General features: G+C 26.8%; 1 protein-coding gene across 5 annotated transcripts in view; it reads left to right on the top strand.

Annotated features, from left to right (window-relative positions):
• Positions 1-23,061, top strand: part of Nmdar2 (glutamate ionotropic receptor NMDA type subunit 2) — a 316,208-nt gene that overhangs the window by 63,038 nt on the left and 230,109 nt on the right. For all 5 annotated transcript variants that reach the window (XM_089222116.1, XM_089222117.1, XM_089222118.1 and 2 more), the window contains exon 3: positions 6,526-6,580. The gene's annotated coding sequence lies outside the window, so the exon portion shown is untranslated. The remainder of the gene's footprint in view (positions 1-6,525; positions 6,581-23,061) is intronic.

Below are 23,061 nucleotides of genomic sequence, written 5' to 3'. Positions count from 1 at the left end.
TGAATAAGTGTTTACAACGATATTAACAGTTTCGTATATTATATATAATATAAATGTCATATGAAGTCTACAGCTTCATATTTTATGCTATTTTATGCTATACAGCTAATTTTTTATGGTAAAAATGTGTGACGTATTTATTTAATATAATATTTATATTTTATAGGATATGTAGCTTTACTACCCAGCTGTATTATAAACTAAAATAATTTTATCTACAAATAAATATTTAAAAAAAATAGTCTTCACTTTTTCTTGAACGTGAATATATTAAGCTATTTATTTTTAGTAAATCATAATTATGTATTTATTTGGTATAGCAATATTATTCATAAAATTTCTTCTGTTTTTGACATGTTTCCGAAAGCTAAATATGATTTACTTAACAAACTACGAATGGATATCAGTTAAAATAAAAAACAAAAAACAAATATCAACGGGCTTGGTTTTGGTATGTCATAAAGAATAGGGTTCATATTTCATTTCATGGTTAAGTAATCGGCAATTTAAAACTGATAAAAAATATCACTGATGATATAAATGAACCGTTAAGTCTTTCTGTATTTCAGATATACGACCGTCTAGCGTTATACGGATGTAAGTCGTATATCCTGTATATGTCCATTCAGAACTGTATACTCATCCACTTATCGAATCCAATCAATCGGATATATAATTGCACTAATTGCAGATATCGTAGTTTGCACAGCTCATAGTGTAGGAACAAAAAACTGTTACGAAACAGGAGTGAAGTGGTTATGGGAACTCTTCATGATGATTTTTGTGTACTATTTTATTTTCCAATATTTGAGTGATAGTTTTCTGCTTCAACATAAAATCAAAATTATAGAGATTTCTCCTACGAATATGAGTATAAAAATTAAGAAATTACTTATAGAATATCATTTGATGATATTTCATTTATTCATTTATTTTGAAATACTGAGATTCTTGAGAATAATGAAATTCTTAATCGTTTTGATAAGTCTATGATTTAATTATGATTGATTTATATTTTGTTACTTAATAAATAATATCATTTTCAATTTCCATTGAATAAAACTTTAAAATAAATTTATATAGTATTAAAACATAAGATTTTACTTTATGGAAATAATTCATTTAACTGTTATAAATTTAAATATATATATATATTGCGTTAAAAACGAAAATACGATGTATAATTTCATAATATTTAACAACAGATCAAGAATTCTATTGACTATTGTAATATTTTCTAAAAAATAATCTAACATCTATATCTATTGTTCTGGGGATTTAAATTTGTCGAATACCTATCATGATTTATGATTAGTATTATTCCATATGGTGTGGTGAAGAGTGTGATGTTTTTAGAAAAATATTAACATTATATTTCCCATACTCATTCAAATTCACCAATCACCATGCACATTTATACCCGTGTTTAAATATATGTATATAAATTATACATTCATTTTTATTTATTTTATCAAGTTATATATATTTTTTTTATTATCATTATTATACTTATTATTCTGTAGTTATTATCTTATATAAATTTAATTGTGTCATTGTATTAATTATTTAAATTATATATTATAGTATTATGTTAAACTGTTGTATAGGGCCCAGCCCGTTACCAAATAAATAAATAAATAAATATTCTTATGCAACATATTAAATAATAATTATTAAACTAATTAAAAATTAATAATTAAGTTATATTTTTGTTAAATATCACATACTTACATAATACATAATAAATACTTACGAATTGTGTTGTATTATGACTAGTAAGACTTTAAACGTTCCCAGTAACTAGATTCGGATGATACGTTTTTGGATTCTAAGTGAAATAATTGATATTATTACTGCTATTACTATTGGTTAAAATAATATGTGAAAAGACTGCCACAAATAATAGTTTCTAATTGAATTATTATTATTCGAGCATTAACTTTTACTGGAAATTAGTTGCATACAACTAATTAATTACTAATTTATTTCAACTTTTAATCGTTTAAACTTTAAACACAATTATACAACACTACAACAGAAGTATAGCAACTTACACTTTTTTAAATTTGGTTGACATGATTTAAGTGTATGAATTAGTCTTAGTAACTTTACTATCCTGGTCGTGAGAAATATCGTGTTGAATTTGACCTTGTACTTATATTTATGGAATATATAAATGGAAATGGTTTATTATCGCTCCACCTTTAGATTATCTATGTCATAAATAAAAATAAATTAAATATGCAAAAAATATAAATGGTTAAGTTTTATATTTTAATATTTATATTTTATGAGTTTTGTATAATGGGCTTAATTTACGAATAGAAAAAATTATAGAAAATAAATTTATATTTTTATCAACATTAAAAAAAAATGTTTAAAAAGAATAATATTTTAAATATTATATTATTAATATTATATTATTAATATAAATATTATTAATATTATTGATATGAAATACCTAAATAAATATATTGAAAAGTATTTTTCTCACTAAACATATAATTTTAATTAAACTTTGTTTATCTACAATATTTGACGTCAACAGTAATTTATTTTTCTGACCCAAGTTTAGTCAGTAGTATACGTTTATTTGTAAAGTTTCCCTTATGCTTGACAAAACTGTGTTAAATAAGCTTTATCTATATATTATGTAGGAGAAATATCATTTTCCACTTCTTTGTTTATTATCAGGTATTGTTGTTTACTGCTGAACTATTAATCAAGTTGATATTGTTTAGATGATGAACTTTCATCAATATTTCATGAATTTGTCAAATGTTATGGTTGCCTATTTCATAAACTGATGTTTTTTGGTCTAATGTTTAAAGTAATATTAAATTTACAATTTTAAATATTCAGAAACTGACATCTATGTAAGTCGTATATTATAAATGGTTTTAAATAATATCAGATCTGGTCCTTTATGACGATAAAATAAAGTAACAATTTTAACGCTTATATATTGCTACTGATTCTAAACTGAGCAGTAGTGTGATATGTATGTAGTGGTCTCCGAGAGAGCATTGCTGATGTATTAAGTGGAATTTATATTCATAATCTCTACACATATAATATTTACTTTCCATGAGGACAAATACTGGATGAATATCGTCATCAACTACTCAATAATCAGGATCTTTAATATTCCAGTACAGGGTGTAATGTAACAGTGTGGATTAACTAAAGACATTCAGTGAGTTGTAATGAGTTAACTAGAATGAGTAAATCTAATATCGAATCGATGATTTATTAACATACTAATATCGTAATATCGTTCTTCGTTGTTATAATTAATCAATCTAAGCTTATAATCCACATGATGTAAACTATACTGTAGATATGCCATTAGAGAGAGAGAGAGAGAGAGAGAGAGAGAAAGAGAAAGATATAAATATATTGCGACAGTATATTTTACCATGGATTATTAATTACTGTTATATGGTTTTATGAATGTTAGAATTAATTACTATAAGATATAAGTTTTTTTTAAAATATTATATTCAATATTTGTACAGGTACAAAAAAAAACAAACAAAAAACGGGTAAGTCGTGGATGTCGCTCTGCTGTACAGTAGGTATTACAAGTGGGTTACTGTAATGGATGGAATTAAATTTAAATCCAATGATATTATATCATTGTATACGAAAAACGATTCTGAGCGGAGACTCAGACTATTTTGTAGTTCAAAATTCATAATATTGTTTGTATTTTTATCTAAAGTTATAAAATTCAACACTAAGTTTTCCATAAGTTTTTCTTCAAATAGCTATAGAGAAAATTTGAATCTTCATTATAAGAAAAATGTTTTGAGTGTTTGAGTTTTAAATTTTTATGAAATCGCGTAATGATAAGGATTTATCGTCAAACCAGGTATATGTATATCTATGATAATATAAGGTATTATGAATTGATGATAACTACACTAATTGATTAACCATGTCTTATGCAAAATGCGTCTTAATTGAAAAATAAAATATTTGTTTCAAAATAGAATATATGACAATATTTAAATATAATATATCCTAGACTGACAAATCATCTTCGTTCAGAATCGTTTTTCGTATACAATGATACCTATCATTGCATTCAAATTTAATCCTATCGATTACAATAACCTACTGTACAGCAGAGCGACATCCACGACTTACCCGCTTTTTTTTTTCTATAAATATCGATAAAAATGTATTTGTTCGGTAGAAAAGCTTGAAAATTTAATACAAGGCTTTTAACACATTTTAACAATAGCAGTTGAAAAATAAAATAAATTCATAGTCACAATTTTTTGTTTACAAGGATTCAAAGTTTGAATTTTGACAACATACGTAAAAATCACGAAAATCACGAAAATTCATAAATTATTTTATGCTAGAAATTCATAAAAAATTTTCCTTTTATATCTAAGATTTGAAAATTCAATACATGGCTCCTATCATATTTTTACAATAGAAATTGAAAAATAAAAGAAATGCGTAGTCACAATTTTTTTTTACAAGCATTCAAAGTTTGAATTTTGACAACATGTAAAAATCACGAAAATCACGAAAATTCGCAAATTATTTCAAACTAGAAATTCATAAAAATTTTTCTTTTTTAATCTAAGATTTGAAAATTTTTATTAATCTATAATATATCCTAGACAGATAAACCGTCTTCGCTCAGAATCGTTTTTCGTATACAATGATATAATATCATTGGATTCAAATTTAATTCCATCCATTACATTAACCCACTTATAACCTATTGTACAGCAGAGCGACGTCCACGACTTACCCGCCTTTTTTGTTGTGGTTATCACTATGATAATATTATAGCCATAAACTCATAAAAGTTACTTAAATAAGTTGAAAGTATTCAAGACAATAACATTATTTGTTATAATTGAACAAAATTACATTAGAAAGAATCATAACAAGTCTTATCGATACCATTATATGTACTTACATGTTTTGCTAAGTGGCATTTTGGTACTCATGATTTTCCAATCCTCTGATTAAAGGAGAGTGAAGTAATGAAATTTGTTCGTTTTTCCGGGAAGTGATTTTATACTTATAAACACAGAACATACATAGATACACATATAAATACACACATACACAAACATATATTCAAGTTTTTGTTTCAATTAAAATGTTACGCCTTCGGACAATAAATCTGAGTTAATTGGTTCCTTTTGTAAGGACGTTGCTACTACAGTCGCTACTGCCATTGCTGACGATATAGTTTGGAGAGTCCATTTACAATTTGAAACAATAGAAAATAAGAGGGGGCAGAGAAAGAGAGAGTGAAAGAGCAGTAGCCGACAGTGTAAAGTTTTCGATAAGTTCTGAGCTGGGTTTCAAAAATGTCTGACATTCTCTCGACCATCCGTTCGTTCATCCATACAGCTTTACTTTACCTCCACCAAACCACTATCGGTAGCTGGTACGGGGTAGAGGTATAGACACCCGTGGCCCCCAGTTCACCACCATTGTAATATTTATTATTTGGACTCCGGAGCCAAGAACCGTAATAATAAATGGTTTTTCTGCCGTCCTACATTTACTTGGCAACCGGGAAAGATAAAGTTTGTTTTTCTTCCTTCTAGTAGGTACTCTCCGACCATTACCTATCCGCCGTTATAATCCTGGTTAGTCACACCGTCACCGGAGAAAATGTTTATTATTCTAACGTGTGTATTTTCAAGTTTCATTACTGTGTATTATGGAAAATATTAAGACATCACGTTACTAGAACCCGACGCCTGGATGGTTTTGATCTTAATTAAATGCTGACAAATACATTTTTTTTTGCTTCACAGTAATCGGCACTTACTATACCATTAATTGTATTATATTGTCTCGATGAAAAACTGAGGTACTAAAGTAATTTAGGTAGTATGATATTATTTTGTTTTTAAGAATTTGATAATAATACACCAAAATCTATGAATATTATGAAATTGTAAAATAATAGGTCTATTCACAATCAATTCAAATAATATATTTTTACTTTATGTCGGGGAATATTTGATTAACCACATAAGTATTTAAAATTAAATTGCATTACTATAATATTGTTATAATATATTGTTAATATAAATACTATGTAATTTTTTTTGTAGCCAATGACCCATAGCTGCCGATGCATTTGTTATAATAAAATAAAAATAAAAATAATAAATCACATCATTATGGTAAATTTGAAAATATAAAACATAGATGGAACAGATTCTCATTCGCAGTCACCTTTAATTTCATTTCAAAGGCAGAACTCCAAAGCAAAATATAAAAACTTTATAAATATGTACAATAATCCATAGTCTTAATACCTTTATAAATAAGTACTCGATGTAAACAATAATCCTTGTATCTCAATGGCTTATGTCACTGAGGGAAAATTTTGTTAATAATAATAATAATAAAAAAAAATAAACAGGTAGACTAGATAGAGTATAAATTATTATTAACATTTGCAATTAAATCATTCAATGTAGGTACATTCTATATCATTATTTAAAAAAACTGTTTATTATTTATTTTCAGTAAAATGTTTCGGCCGTAAACCTTTCTTGAGTTGAAGACTTAAAACATTTTTCAGGTAAGCCACATATATTATAAATACTATTAGTTTAATTTCAGAGATCGATTATCATTTTGAATAGAATTAAGTGAAACTAAATGCTGAACTTGATAGTTGAAACGTAAAATGTTTTAATACTATCATAGAAAAGAATTCAAAATATAAATTGTATCAGTTAGAGTTACAATGACGGGATATAATAAAATAAGATATTTTAAATAAAAATATGTACTATATTTTTGAAATGAAAATCATCATGATTGCCGATTGGTTACATTTTTTCAACTGAGAAACCTTATCGTTTACTACATTAACGTTTTTATGTCAACCTACTTCAACTTTTGAAAATAGATAATTAGTTAAAGTTTGGATACAAAGATTTCTAAATTCATTAACAAAAAATATTCTTAAATGTTTTTTTTTTATATTTTGCTAGTTATAATTTTTATTTTTTTTTAATGATAATATGAATAATAATAAAAAAAAAAATACATAATAATAAAATATTAAAAAATTTCAATTAGGAGGTACCTATAACTTTTTTAAAGTATAAGTTTTTCGTTTTAGTTGTTTTTCGCAAGACATTTTGTTGCTATTTTTCTCCAAAATTGTATAGAATATTTTAAATATTTTTGAATATTGAACTGCTTCAGAACTATTTAATTTTGAGTTATAAAAGTGTAAACTACAATAATACCTATCAACGTAAATATTTGCAAAATGCATTGGTCAATACAACTGACCAAACTCGGGGAAATAAAAAACACAATTTTAAACTGGCAAGACCCGAATCTCAACAGGAGAGAAAAATTTATAATCAATCATCTTCGAATAGACCACACAAGGCTGACTCACAAGTTCGTTATGACCAAAGAGGAGCCGCCTCAATGCATAGTCTGTGTGATTAACCTAACAGTAAAACATATAATAACAAAGTGCTATAAATATTCCGACGAATTCAGAAAATTCAACATTCCAACCAACCTGAATGAAGCATTAGGACCAGACATTGAAAACATCGCAAAATATGTTAGTAACTTGTTTCCTAAGAAAAACCGATTTAAATAGTATATAATACAATTTAAACTTTCTGCTAACGATAATGATAATATTATAATGTTAGTGGAAATCACACATAATTAACACCGTATTAATTGTATAATTTTAGTTCTAGAAATCACTTATTATGTATTGAACAAAACACTGATAACCTTTGCTGTTGATGTTTTTATGTTCAATAAAAAAAAAATGAACAGTACCTAATAAGTTAATTAGATTTTCATAGATTAAATCTTTGTTCATAAAAAATAAATTAAATTTCGTATTATCATATCAAAGGAAATATATGGTTAGATTTTCTTTGAAACGAGTTTGATGCTATATATTATAAACCCATTTTTTTTTCAAAATCTCTAGATCATAAAATTAAGTAAATAAAATAGTTTTATGAAAATTATCGCAAAAATAACAAATTATGTTATGGAGTTTAGGCAAAATTATTTATGAATAATATAATAAGACAAGTTTGATTTTAAATTTTAAGAATAGTAATTTACTAATTTTGAACTTGAAAAACTGATAAATTTTCAACATAACTTATGAGTATGTTAGTATACATAAATTTTACGGTGGTTAATCTTTATGCCATTCTAAAATCAAATTTACAACACCTATTGAATATCGATGTCATATTTTAATTTACGTCATGTCATTAAATAATAATAATAATTGTCAAACGTTCCAAAGCATACCAAGCATTTACGTGTATAACCTTACTAAGAAGCCAATCGCAAAACCATATTACAATCGAAAATTAACGCCTTGGTGATTTTTTCGAGGTAGTTGAACAGGTCTTCGTACCCTTAGTTTTCATCTTCCATTTTATTTATAGGTATTTTCTATCAAATACGTCTTATGCTAATGTTGTGACAATTATTATCGATCATGCCAAATAAATTTATTTCAACTGGATTATTCATTAAAATCGAATTGCGCTTATAAAATAATAAATAAAATAATTTTACTAAATTATAACAAAAACTGATGGTAAATTTGACAATATATTTGTTGATCAAGAGGCAACTTATTAAATTTAAACTTAAGATTTAGAACAATATAAATATACCAATAATTAGTTGATAAAATGATATCTGTAATTATTGTTATTTTTTCATGACAGTTAATATGAAAAGATGAAATAATAATTTTTAAAATTATATAACTTTTTTTAGATATAAGTTATTATCACAGATAAAATCATATAAATAATGAACTCAATTTAATAAATATATTAATTTGCAAGTACATAAAAGTCAAAAATGTTTCTAAATATTCTTATAGTGAAAAGTCGGCACGTGACATTAACCTTTGGTAAGGGTTTTGAATCTTAATTTTCATATTTTTAAGATACAATCCATTTGTTTGTTTCAAATAAAGTTATAATTTATACAATTCAAGAACAAGGTATTAATATTGGTATTAATATTAATAAGGTAACAATATTGTTCAAAATTAAATGAAAACAGAGATGATTATTTCAATAGAAAAATGTTTATTTTATGTTAGAATACGATTGATCACGTTTGAAAGCTTATAGTATTATGTCATTTTGACAAACTTTCTCACGTATGCACTATACAATTTTATGTTAGTAAGTACTTTTAAATAATGTTTACTATCATAAATTTATAATTGCACTTAATAATTTAATTATTTATTATTCAGATTTTTTACTAACTATAAATCTATCAGTGTGGTATAATAGTACATAAAAAAAAATTGATTTTTTGATTTTAAGTAGATATACGGATAACATGAAATTTAAGTTCAACATATTATTTGTTGATTTTGTTTTTATTCTTTTTTATAGTTTGCAATTTACAATATACTTATATTGTAATTAATTCAAATACGACTGTAACAGCTTCTTACAGATTTATCTGTTTAGTTGATTAGTATTTAAATAGAATTTAGCTTAATATATTATTTCTTTGAATTTTATTTTGTGTTGTGTATACTTTGTAACTTATTATGAATTATATTTACCAAAAATATAATTTTACTTTTTACTTATTTGGCTTAAGTTTCTAAACGTTGTATTCTCGTTGTGTTAAAGACCATTCGTATATCCGATAGTTACTAGTATACAGTTATTATGGTTGTTGATATTGCGCTATGCATTTTTTTTTATTGCCCGTTAAGTTTCTATATGTAGTACGTTGCTACTAGAATGGTTGTCATCTGTAATACGATTTTATGACATTTCTATTCGACGGGAATTTATTCTGTATTTAGGTACCAAATTATAAAAGTTACGAATTTATTTTTAAATTGTATATGGAATCCATAGTTGATTGCGTTTTATTAAGATACAATTGGAAATAAGAAATTTAGCACGCTCGTGGAGTGAGCTTTTCTAATTTGTTTGTTCATATTTTCTATTTATTGTTAAATTAAATTTAAAAAAAATTATTGATTAGTTGTTGCAATTATATTAGTTATAAATATGTATTAATTAATGGTAAAAAATTAAACCAAAATACTATAAAGTATAAGGTAAGTTTTGTTTATTGTAGACTATTTTTTATTAGAAAATATATTTTTAAAATAGACTATCTAAATACTTTTTTACTTTCCAAAAAACTTTAATTTTCAAAACTGTATAATATTGTATGTGGTATTAATAATATCGGAATATCAATCTTTTAAAAATTTATTTTTCTATTTTAATCATTTAAATTGTGTGATATTAAAGTTCTTAAAACGTCTTACAAACCATAATAATATAATACTATAAGAGAAGTTGTACCTAAAAAAAAATTCCGTTATCGAATCATATAAAATGTAATAAGACACGGTTCTACCATTATTATCGTTTCCATGACATTCGTGAAATCAAGTTTTTATGTCCTACACTTTACAATCAAAACGTTGAGCACGTACAATGATACATTTGGCTCGATCAGCAATCAAATGGGATTTCCCTATCCAATGGTTGACGCTGTCGGACCTTATATGATATAACGACATATATCCCTCTGGTCCTTTGGCTATAAAGACTTAATAATAACTCGTGGGTTTCAAACATATATTTTCTACGAGATAATAGCCTTCAAATGCGTCTAAATCCTAAAAGTACCACTTCGATCAACCCTTTCTCATACCATTCAGTAAGCATGGCTGTTTTCACAGTGAGCGTTTTATTTGTCCTGAGCAGCCGATTTTTAGTCCTAACACAAACAGCCTACAAAATGAAAACAGTGCATTATATTATATGTATGAAGAACAGCAGGAGACGCTTAAAATAGTCATGGAAGATTTTTCTCGAGCACTAATCGGGTCATCAATCATGTGTCAACATTGCCCAATGTTTCGATGTTTAGATTTAGGTGTATCGATTCTACTTTTGCAGTGGTTTAAAATCGAGGAATAAAATGGTTTTGTCGATTAAACAAAAGTGGAAACAAACGCATGTGTATATATATATACATGTGTAAAAAACTGTCGTTTTAAATTAATGTATATAGTTAGTTGTCTCTGGTGTACCCCTAAACTATCATTTTTTATAAATTCGAACCAACGAACAAAATGTTAAATCATTTCTTAACTATTGTAACTATTGGGATACTGTACTATTTAGGCTATGATTCCTTAAAGTTTATTTTCATAATTTCCTTTAATTATAAGTTTTTGAATTTATGAAATTTGAAATGTTTGAGTATACTTTAGCCTTAAGGATATCAAATATTTAGATTTTTCACGCCAGTTGGTTAGTATTTTGTGGCTATATCAATTTCTTTTTCCAAGTCATAATTTTTCGTGTTAATTTTTAAGTGAATTGCTATTAGAAAATCACAATGTATATTCATTAAAACTCGGAAGAGTAGTTTTAGAATTAATTTTAATTATGTTTTCTGAGAATGGATATATCAACTATAATAGATTTGGAAGATATGGAGGCTACAATTATTGGAAAATTATAGTTGTTAATATTAATCTATAAAAATGTATAATTTATGATAATTTTATGATTATAATAAAGACTAGATCGCATTTCCATTAGTATTATTCTTAGATTGAACTATTAACTAATAACTTAGAAATTTTAATTTTTATTGGATATATCAACATTAAAAAAAAAAACCTTTGGCTACGTAATGTGTAGGAAAAGCAAAAATCATCACATCCCTAAAATAGCATAAAACCTAATCATTTGAAAATTTGGTGTTTAAATATATTTGTACAATCCCTTACAACCCCCCTCCGTCGTCTCAATCGCTAATGGCCGCGTGACTTATATTAAATAATTCCTAGTACCACTATATATTTATAAAGCTACCTCCTCCCTAAGTTCAAATTGAAAGTAGTGTCACTGGACGCTCACTTTCCTTATGTTTTCACGTCTTAACTATCATTTTGTAACTATCACATTTACTTATTATATTATTTGTATATAGATTGTGTATTTTCTTTAATAAATAAAAAAAAGTATATTTAATAATTAAAAAATATCGTTATTAAAGGAAACAAAGGTGGGGAGGGGATTATGTTTGGTCTATCGTTCCATTACGTTATATTATGCAGAAATTATTTTCATGGATAAAAAAATGTAATCAAACATTTTTTAATTAGAATGAGTAACATTCTTCATAATATTTAGTCCATTTCACGTATATTGTTAATTCATATACTTTTACTATCTCTCTCTCTCTCACACACACACACACACACACACACACACACACATACACACACACACACACACACACACACACACACACACACACACACACACACACACACACACACACACACACACACACACACACACACACACACACACACACACACACACACACACACACACACACACACACACACACACACACACACACACACACACACACACACACACACACACACACACACACACACACACACACACACACACACACACACACACACACACACACACACACACACACACACACACACACACACACACACACACACACACACACACACACACACACACACACACACACACACACACACACACACACACACACACACACACACACACACACACACATACACACCACATACTGGCCTCTTGTGATTTATGAACACAAGATAACAGTTTTCTACTCAGTCTCAATTGGGACTATACATATTATATATATATATATATATAAGAATTTAGTTTCAAGATATTTTAATTGAAAAAGTTCAGCAAAAACTCGGACAACGGGTTTGCCATCTAGTTGAATTATCACGTTATGGTGCTGACTGAGATTCAGTCTAGTGAACCCGCGTAGTTGTTCCAAAATATGATGGCATATTGGATGGTGATAGAGTAAACAATAACGTATCTCAGCTATTGTGTTTTAGAAATCCTTTTTTGAATAGACACTCGAAAAGGAAGCGTCGTATTGTATTATTATGCATTCATCCTTTTAGTTCAGTAAAAAAAAAATTCAACTTTTGAATACCAATGACTTGAATAAAATACGGACAACAACCTCCTCTGACAATTAACTTATCTTTGTACCTTTCGGTTTATTATATACACAGCTCTAATAAGAGTATATTTTTTCACTACTATTCAAGAATAAAAGATTACACAAATAATAAATATTGTCCATATTTGATGTAATGGCTTAACAACCTTATAAGATAGTTAACTGTTATATCTCTTTATTTCAGATTGTGTTCTATATAACTATATGACTATTATTATGTGAACAATATCAGTCGCAAAAAAACTTTCGGTAAATTTATTATCTACTACTTTTACCTATTGTGTCAAAAAGTGCAGTGGGATTATACGTACTCTTCTATACTCTTCAAATAACTTACTACCTAATAATAAGTGTGTAGGTACGTATAATTTATAAACCTATAGTATGTAATGATTAAAAATATATAGGTGTGTGGTAGTTTTGAAAAGTTTTAAAATTAGTGAAAATATATTTGGAGTTTGTATTATTCATACTCGTTTAACTCATATAAGCTTATGACGTATAATATAATAAGTATAACATTAAGTGTTAAAAAAAGTAAAAGTGAAAGTTTGTAACGTACTATCGAGAGAAGTTCAGTTGAATACAGACCTACGGCAAGGTGATGCACTATCCCCAATTATTTTTAATTTAGTTCTGTAAAAAGTAATCAGAATGATTAATATCTCACCAGATGAAGGGGTGAAACTCGATGGAACATTAATAAGTATTTTAGCATACGTAGATGACATAGTGCTTTTAAGAAATAATATAAATACATTGAAAAGTCTGTGTGAAAGACTAATAACAGCGGCGAAAAGAGTAAGATTGCAAATTAACGAGAAGAAAACAGAACATATGGAAATAGGTAGAGGAACGGTATGGAAGACAAGCAGAAGAGTTTCTAAAGTAGTGCCTTATAGTTTCAATAATGTATCACAATTTAAATATTTGGTTACAATGATCACCTAATCAAACAATATGGAGTATGAGGTACTTAAAAGGATCCAAATGGGTAACAAGTGTTATTACGCAATGGGTAACTTACTTAAGTCAAGAAAACTCTCAAAGACACTCAAAGTTCAGCTATACGTCACACTTATAAGATCTATAGTACTATATGGAGCGCCAATGTTGGACTGCAAGTTAAAGTGACGAGTAAAAACTAAAGGTTTTTGAAAGAAAAATATTAAGAAGGATATATGGATGATGTCGTGACCCAAAAACAGGTGAATGGCGTAAAAGACACAATGAGGAGTTATATGACCTGTATAACAGACCGAATACAGTAAAGGAGATAAAAAGAAGAAGATTGGAATGGGCAGGTCATGTGTGGAGGAAACCTGATGCTGGCAAAGGCGGTCTTACAAGAGAATCCAACATAGAAAAGACCACTAGGAAGACCACGAATGCGATGGGAGGATTGTGTCAAAAATGATGTATCAGATTTCTACCCGAAGGAAGATTGGCATATACTAGCGCGAAATCGTGAAGGATGGATGCAATTATGTTTGGATGTGTGATCTAAAAGGCCGTAAAAAAAAAATAACATTAAGGGCCGTTCTTACAATGTCCGGTTAAGTGTCGGTTAAGACTAACCGGTAGAATTCTATCGGTTAACTCATGATAAATTCTTCCGGTTAGTGTTATCAGGCACTAACCGAGCATTGTAAGGATGGCCCTAAGTGTATTCATATCTTGTAGAATATAAATATTTTAACGAACAATTAGTAATTAATTAAAATATTATTAAACTATTCAATAAAATAAAATGTGAGGGAAAAATTAAATTCTGAGATTACTATAAAATTTCAGATTGAGCAACTTCCACCATTACACCCATATTACGCCCATTGGCCTACTGGTAATATAATATAAGATGTTCGGTACCGACTCTAGCGATGACAATAGTTATTTGGTCATGGGTCTCCACCGATAAGGCACAGAATCTTCTAGAAAAGAAACCCACTCCCTGCTCCCGCACCGTGCAGAACCGGCTCTCGCCGCCGGAACAAAGGTCTACCACCTCGGGTCAGTAGTACGTTATATATCTTAGTAGTATTCAGTCGTCATCTGTTGAGTCTGTCGTCGTGCTACCTAAATTGTGCCAACCCATTATTGTTATCGTGGCATATATATTTGTAATTTATTTATGCGCCGCATTGCACAATAAAATTACTATTAAGTTCGAATAAGTTGTAGTTGATGATATGTGGTTTTCATTTCGTGGGTGCAACGAGCGTTAAAAAATGTATATGTGGATGCACGTAAGGACTGAAGAGCGAGTCAATACTTCAATAGTGATCGTGCGCGGGTGCGATCCAATCGGTTACCAAAAGGACGTCGGACATTCGGGCAGCCATCAGTGTGTGGGTCGTGGGACCTGAACGAGGCGAGCAGACGTTGGGGTGGTCTTCGCCATACATTAATATGAAGTCATATGGGCGGTCGACCGGTCGGCAATAACCGGTAACGCAGCATCATAATACTTGATTCGTGGTTTTTATCTATATTTCATATTATCCCATTATTATTTGTATAGATATGTTGTATTATATCAATTTTTTTGTATTACGGCATTTGTGACGTTTATTGTATCATTATAAAATTATGGTATTATTATTTTATTATTAATATTTTCGGATGATAAGTGATTGGTCCAATAGTCATATTATATGGTAGGTTGGCGCCTACACCGGGCGTAACACGATTGCGCACTTTTTACCTTTTTATATTTAAGAAAACACAACTAGATTAGGAGAACAAATATTTTATATTATAGGATTATTAGGATTTAGAGAAAATAACAATAATAAAATCGTAATAATTAATAATAACATTGATACTTAGAACGTCACACAAAAAAACAAGTCAACTAATAAACTGGCAGAACAATTTTTATTTGTACAGCGATACCGAATATTTTCACACTTTTTTAGAATTTAAAATTCTCTAAATTTATACCCATCAACTAAAATACATGGCTTTCCTTTTTGGGTTTTAAAAAACGGTAATATACACGTTACGCTATATGAGACTATAATTCTACGTTTAGATTTGTGAGTATATATGAAATGGCGACTATTATAGTGACTATCTGGTCTGATAAAATAAATACTTTTATCGACTAAATATTATCGGATGTGAATATGTTGGAAAACACTTACCTATCAGTTATTGGAAATAAAATTTTATTATAATATAGTATCCACTGGTCGTAGTAATTGTATATAGGTACAAGGTATAAACAAATAAAATAGTTTTTGTGCGCAATCGTGTTGTGTTTTTTTCAGGTAAAAAGTGCGCAATAGTGTTGCACTGTCTACACCCCTATGTGTATATGTGATTATTATTATTATTTATAATGTATATATTCAATTCATGTTGTATCGTGTGAGGAAATACGAGTATCATAATACAGTCCATTTTATATTATCATCAGCTTAAGTTTGTTGATTTATTATTATTATTAGTGTTAGCAACCTATTAGGTAGTCTATACATATTACTCAAATTAAACACACAACAGTTAACATAAGAGTTTAACTGATTTTTCCAAACCTTCGATAATCATTAATGTAGATTAAAGTATTCTTTTTTTGTATTATGGCATTTTAGTCGCGGTATATGTCATGTTTATTAAAAATTGTTAATGACATTTGCAAATGACAAAATATTAACATTGACTGAGCATTTTATTGTTGTTATATTAACAATTATTTAATAAAAAGTAATTTAGAAAATATTATACTTAAACATTATATCATCACAGACCCCACTGCTGTCATACTTCTTTATTTTAAGTTTTGTAAACGCATATTGTTCTCAATACAAAGAATGATTATTATAAATATCGTATACGATTTATCGTCAAATTTCAATCATTCTGGTTAGAATAAAATTGAAGCTCATGGCTGTGAACTTAAGTTTAAAAATATCAACAAATTAAAATGATTTTTAAGAATAATCTTTTTTCACAATGAATAATATATGCCATATCTATTAAGTTGTCTTGGGCGTGTTCATCGATTTAGTTATTTGATATATTATCTCAAAATCATAGAATTTAGATGAAACATGTCATCAATAAGACGTCTTTTAAAATACTTTTTTGACTTCTCTTCAATGACTTTAAACCTGTCTTCAGAGCTATCTTTTCCAATTAAATAGTCTATATTATCTTAATATGTATATTAAACATGAATATCATTTTACATTATATTATTCGGTATCCCTCTGGAAAATGTTATTTATTGCATATATTTAACAAAATATATAAAGGTATCTAAACCCTAATGGTTTTTCTGATATCTATATGTGTATCTAACAAATAGCATACATTTTATAGCTTATCCGATTTATTTTTGTATTCAAACTTATTTGAGCAAAAGAATTTTTCATCAATCTCGAAAAGAGTTTTTAACTCCAATAAAAAAGATAAGACAAATATCATACACTTGAAAGTTTAAAATAAGACAATTTTAGTATTCAACCCCCTAAAATAATAATTATTCACTTACGTGTGTTTCATGATCCATAATTGTAAGTAGAAGACAAAAATCGTCAAGTTGATACAACGTATGAAATTATTTTTATAATTATATTAAATTGAATAAGTTAAGAAAATGCACTTTAATATGATGAAATAAGTTATGAATCTATAACCAATTTAAAAATAAATTGGCAGCCTTTATTTTTGGCATATTAATCTTATTATATAATTAATTGATATTAATAACTCATATGTCGATAAATTATAATATCGGTTATAATAAATTAATTTTAGTTAGCACTGTTATAAAATCTTAATTCAAACTATTGTTACTATGTACAGTAACAATGATGTACTATATTAATTTCGGTTATTGTAACTAAGTGCTGATAAGTGGTAACTGACGGACGGTCGGCACGACGGGGATACTTCTTCATGTTGTATTGTTGTTCTCAACTTATGTTTAAAATCTTAAGATCTAATATCATATATATGTAGTTCTGTACATCCTACAAAGAAAGAAAACTAAAAATAATTTAAAATGTCTAATGGCTATATTATAGATAGCTCAAAAGAATTCAAATATTTTTTAAATTTAGTCATTTATGGAAAATAGTCTAATAAATATTCGATAAACTTTTAATGGTCATTTGTTTCAAGCTAAAAAAAATCATTTTTATCAAAAACTGGTTTGCGCAAAAATGTCTGTCTTTCTTAAAAAATTTTAAAATTTTTTCCGACGCTTTTGAAAGAGGAGCTATAGGAGTTTTATATTTTTAAATAGCTTAAACCTTAAAGTACCAACTAGATTTAATTTCCTACAAATAAAGTTATTTTGAAGCATTTTGACTGTCCCAAAAGGTGACAACTGATCAAAGTAGAAAAAAATCATTTTTCTTTGTAAAATAAATACATTAATTGGGGTGGAACGGTCAGAATCTAAAAGCGTCAATTGTAATTTCATTAAATGTAATTATAGTTAATCATCTTAAAATACGTTTTCTATAATATTATTTCACGTGAACATTTAAAAAAACATGTTTTGGATGAAATTGATATTTAGAATATTTTATAGACCTATATCATTATTTAAGTGAGTGTGAAAATTAATACTTGAGAAGTGTGAGTGATGATACTATGCGAGAATAATATTTTACAAGTTAGACAAAAAATAATATTATATTTAATACAAAAGTAGCCAAAAAAGTAAGAGTAGTAACGTGTTACCAATTAATGTGTCATTGTAATGCACTACATTGTTTTTTTTAACAATCAATAATATTTTACAAGCCATATGTAACTCATCAAGCTTATAATATACATTTTTTTTTTCTTTATTTGTAATACACAATCTGTACACAATAAGAGTATGAGCTAAGACAATAAAATACATGAAATTATGAGTTAAGAAGCCACCCACCGATGACACTTATGTATATAATATACATAACATATATATATATATATTTATTATCATATTATATCGATAAAATAAAGTCTACATCCTTCCAGAATTTATTATAAAATATTATAGGTAAATTATATTGACAAATATTAGTTTTTTTTGGGCTTTATATTTATTTTTAAATCGTAGCATAAGACAAAATATATTGTTTTTCAAAGGTTTGTACTAGTTCTATAAATATTAATTATACGTAAATAAATTGCACTGATTTAGCTTCAACTGCTAGTGTAAATAAACATTTGTTCTTGAATAAGACAACAACTTTGTCACTAAAACAATTTCGATAAATTAAAATATATTGATCTTCATTTTATACTATTATATCATTATTTTATTTTCGTTTATAATATTGTACTAAATTCTAACGAGATTTTATTTGATAATTTTATGAATTAAATTAATTTAAAAAATAAATAAATCTCTCATTAGTTTTTAGTATGGCAGTGTATGATAGTTTAGTGAATTGTTAGACAAGAGGATAACAATAATCGCAATGTTTTTGTCTAAGTTATAAAAACTATAAGAGATTTTTTTTTTAAAAACGTTCGTAAGAAATAATTAAACAATTATAGTTTTTGGATCACGATTACCTTTTACTTTATTGACACGTAACATTTTAACGATACGGCAATGTTTCATACAATTTTAAATTAATTATGTCACCTTGGTAGAAATAGTCTTTGAACTCGAATTGAAAACACAATAAAAGTTTTATAAATGCATTAAAAATGTATTTTAATCTGCAGTTGTTTTCATCCAAACATTATCCATTTTTTTTTTGATTCGTAAATCTATTAATAAATACAGTAATAATTATGATACCACGGTATATTATAATATGGTATATGTAAGAACATTAAACTTAGCGTAGTTGTCCAATAGCCGTGAGATGGATCAAACGATTTACTTAGTCATCGCGTACGGGTACAAAGTAGATATCGTTCCTCGCCTGTGGTTAACACGGGGCACTGAATAGGCAATATTGCTACATTCCGGTGTAGGAGGACTTTACCGTGAAAATAATAATAATGACAATATGTAATAATAACGCTTGCGGTTAATTGTATTAAATACGTCTCGTGTAGGCTTAAACTGTCTAGGTCCAACACCATTCTCATTAAAATGCCCTGTAAATTATCTAGCAGCGATATATACCAACGGCATGACTTAAAATATTTATCTAAATAGTAACGATTTTCAATTTCAGCTTTTATACGTGTACAATATAATATCTTGATTTTTAATTTTCCTTTTATTATTATTATTATTATTATTATATCATATATAATTGTACTATGATAAACAAGAATGGGAAATAATACACTTGGTCGAACCTTGACCTAAACGCAGCTATTCAAAATTCAAATTGAAATGAAGTTATTATGAATCGGCTTAGAATTGGCCACACGAGATTTACTCATAGCTACCTAATGGAAAAGACCGAATCTCCTACATGCCATTCTAGTAATTCGTAAAGTCAAACATATCATAATTAACTGCCAAATCTCCACGGAGGTCAAACAAGAATGTGAAATACCAGACAATCTACGAAGCTATAGGATCCTATGCTGACATACGAAAAAATCACATAAAAAAATATATAGAAATGTACAACTTAATTTAACCTAATTTTTTTTAAAAACATAATTTTAAAAACCCCTCAGTTACATAACCATATAGTCTAATTGTAAGCTCATAACCTTGATGCTGATACTGTAACTATAAAAAAAAAAATTAAACGAAAATGTTTGGCCATGCTGAAATATGTAATTTAATGACATTAATAATACGAAATGTTATCAACAAATTTTGATATCATAAAATTATATATAATATGTTAGTTACTTTTGAAATATTATATTTTGGCAAATTATGACATGTTATCTTTTTAATTGCAATAATGGTACTGTAATATAATGGTGCTCAAAGTGTTAAGTTACATCAAATAAAGAAATATATTTATTTTAAGATAGCGTATTACTTTTGTTATAAATTTGTAACAGATTATTAACAATTCAACTGTAATTATTGTAAAATATACAATTTATGTATCGAGTATCAAATATTGTGCAATTATATTTAACACTTAATATCGAAATCAAATTATAAGTAGTATTATATTGTATTATATGATTGTAATAGTAATATACAACTTCGTTTATCTATCTACGAGTCAGAAAATAATAATAAAAACATTCCGAATGTTTGCATTGATTTATTTAACTTCGTAGACTTATAAGTTATTATTATAAATTATAATATACACATGTTATATTTTTGTAAATTAAATTTATTTAAAATATAATAAGTATGCAATGGTGTTTTTTATATTTTGAATAATATACTCTGTTATATATTCAAATAATTTCTGTATATTATAGTCATATCATATGATAGAAAAATAGTAGGGATTTATGTATTAAAACCACCATACAATATAATTTTTTTTATTTTTAATTTAAGAGCTGGCTTTAAATTATTTATGACTTTTGTTCCTCTTTTTGTGTTTTAAATGGAAATAACAATGCAAAGTCGGAAACAAAAACTCATCGAAGAATAAATATGCGTTTGGTGGATGGCGATAATTTGTATGGGTGTATGGGTTATGACAAAATGAAAAAAAATTTTCTGGCGTTAATAATAACTTTTTTATTTAAAAAAAAAAAATTATAAATATGAAACATACTGTTTATTGTTATATTTTTTACAAAGTTACCCTTTGGAAATCACATTTAAATAAGATATTATCACAAAGGTTATCATAACGTAATTAATTGTTTTTAATTCAAAATTGCTTATTTTTTTTATATGAAATAGCTATATTATGTGATAAATTAACGTAGTATAATAAAATACTGATTTTTGAATATTCACTTATTAATACTGCATTTTGTATTCTATAAATTAACTATAAATAATATATTTATGACAAATTAAACACTTTACCAGACCTTTTGAACTAAAATACATGTGATACATACTATAATAGCATCGGTAACCAATACAATTAATTTAAAATTTATAATGCTTACGCGACGATTTTAGTAGAATCTAATTTAGTTATATCATCATCATCTTTTTATTTTGCATACCGTGTATCACGAAAATGTAGACAATGATGTATTAATATATTTTGAATAAATACAATTTGCATGCAATTTAGAATTGAAAAAAGATATTGTTTATAATGTATGCTCGTTTGTTTAATATTATACCACCAAATTTCAATACAGAATATGAATTCATCATACGTTTCTTGTGCAAATAAGAATTTAAATACACAAAGTTTAAGTATGAAATGTTTATACACTCTTATTTCTATGCTTATAAGAACTTCCGTTATTGGAGATGAATAATTCTTCACTTCATTTAAAAAGGTACAATACACTGTATTATCCTTGTACACAATTTATATTTAATTTAAATCAAGTCAAATAATACATATTTAATCGTGATCCCTGAAGAAACATTTTATAAATAATTTTAAAAGTTAATAATATTGTTATTTTTTTTTTAAGATGCAAGTAAATTATATTTTACAAAGAAAGTAAAGATAACATAGTAGATAATTTAATGGCTTTGAGTAGTATTCATACTTCACATTTATCATCACAAAATTATCGAAAAAATACTTAAACACTTACGTTACACACTTTGAAATAAAGTTTTAGTAGTTACGACTAATATATTTTGTTCATCGTTATAGAGATTCATTTTTAAATTATACGACTAGATGATTTTTTTTTTTTTATTGAACAAAGTTTTGTTAAAAAGGTTTTTATTTTCATTGGTGTGAAAATAATAACCGATATGATTATTGATACATGATTAAATTTTTGAAAGGAATTGGAAAAAAATTAAATTGAATCTTGATATAAAAATTATAGTTTAAATTAACTTAGCGTTTAGATTCTGAATACTTCCAAAACCATCGATTTTTAAAATAAAACTGTTTCTCTTCCTACAAATCAAAAATGGGAAATCAAAATGCATTATAATATATATACTCACCAATATCCAACTAAATATATGGGATAACGATG

Source organism: Diuraphis noxia, unplaced genomic scaffold, assembly GCF_037042655.1.
Source record: "Diuraphis noxia isolate RWA-SAM2 unplaced genomic scaffold, SU_Dnox_SAM2 contig0003, whole genome shotgun sequence".
Lineage (NCBI taxonomy): Eukaryota > Metazoa > Arthropoda > Insecta > Hemiptera > Aphididae > Diuraphis > Diuraphis noxia.
Note: the sequence above shows the minus strand (reverse complement) of the source record. Positions and strands in the feature narration are given on the sequence as shown.